This window comes from Nycticebus coucang, chromosome 3, assembly GCF_027406575.1.
Source record: "Nycticebus coucang isolate mNycCou1 chromosome 3, mNycCou1.pri, whole genome shotgun sequence".
Lineage (NCBI taxonomy): Eukaryota > Metazoa > Chordata > Mammalia > Primates > Lorisidae > Nycticebus > Nycticebus coucang.
The window spans coordinates 44,941,083-44,942,138 of NC_069782.1; the positions used below are offsets into that span (position 1 = coordinate 44,941,083).

Consider the following 1,056-nt stretch of genomic DNA (forward strand, 5'->3'; position numbering starts at 1 on the left):
TTCTGTATTCCGCTTACGTCCTCCCTGGAAGAGACAATAGAATGCCCAATAAAGCTTGAATCAATAGAGTAAAACAAATCGGCACTGGCGAAATGCCTACTTGCCATTGTTTCAGAAGTAGATTTAAAGCTTCAAGATGCTTGCCTTGTCTACACTGTAATAAATTTCATTCACGATCATAATTTTCCTAGCTCTGGCCAGCTTCAATGTTACCCTTAAGCTTTAAGAATAGAATTTGAATGTATTATTCGTTATAAGAAATAAGCATAAAAGAATATAAGCGGACCCTTTTGTGGTTCACGATGATTGGGTTTTCAAACTCACGTGTGACATGTATCTCCCTCAAACCTTATTATGATCTCAGCACATTACCTATTTGACATGAGGGAAAAAAGACTATGAAGTATCTACTCTGAGCATCACTGACATACTACATAAGGCAAAAATAGAGGCTGTTATTATAACTTGACTCAGGAACACAATGTTATAATGCATGTATAAACATGTGTACAAATGAAAACTTCGTCCTATGAATTCTTTGGCTTAAATTTTTCTAAATGTAAAAGTTAGTGATTCAATAACTTTGCATATAGATAAGAGAAAATAATTTAAACATTCTCAGGGAACAGGTTCAAAACTAAGTTTACATAATTTCTGAGAAGCCAGAGTACAAACCTACAGTGTTTAAAACTTCAAATGGATTCTTTTAAATTTGCAAATCAAATGCTTAGCTTTCAACTTTTAAAAAAAAAGTGAAATATTTAAACTTATTCAGAAAATTCAGAAAATATTAAACTTATTCAGAAAATAAAAAGTATTAAAATTAATACTTTGATCTCTTCACATATTCATTTAGTCATTGAACCTTTATTGAACCCTTACTACATGCTACAGAAGTTTCAAAAATACCAACTAAATAATATTTTCTATAATATCTATCATTCACTCTTTCTATATATGTACATATCTCTATATACTATACACACCTGCTATGTACATATCTGTACATACACACACACATACTATCCATATATGCCTGTCTATTCATCAAAATAT

General features: G+C 30.8%; 1 pseudogene; it reads left to right on the forward strand.

Moving 5' to 3' along the window:
* The first annotated feature begins 284 nt into the window (after positions 1-284).
* On the forward strand, positions 285-382 carry LOC128582951 (uncharacterized; annotated as a pseudogene).
* Positions 383-1,056: the final 674 nt, after the last annotated feature.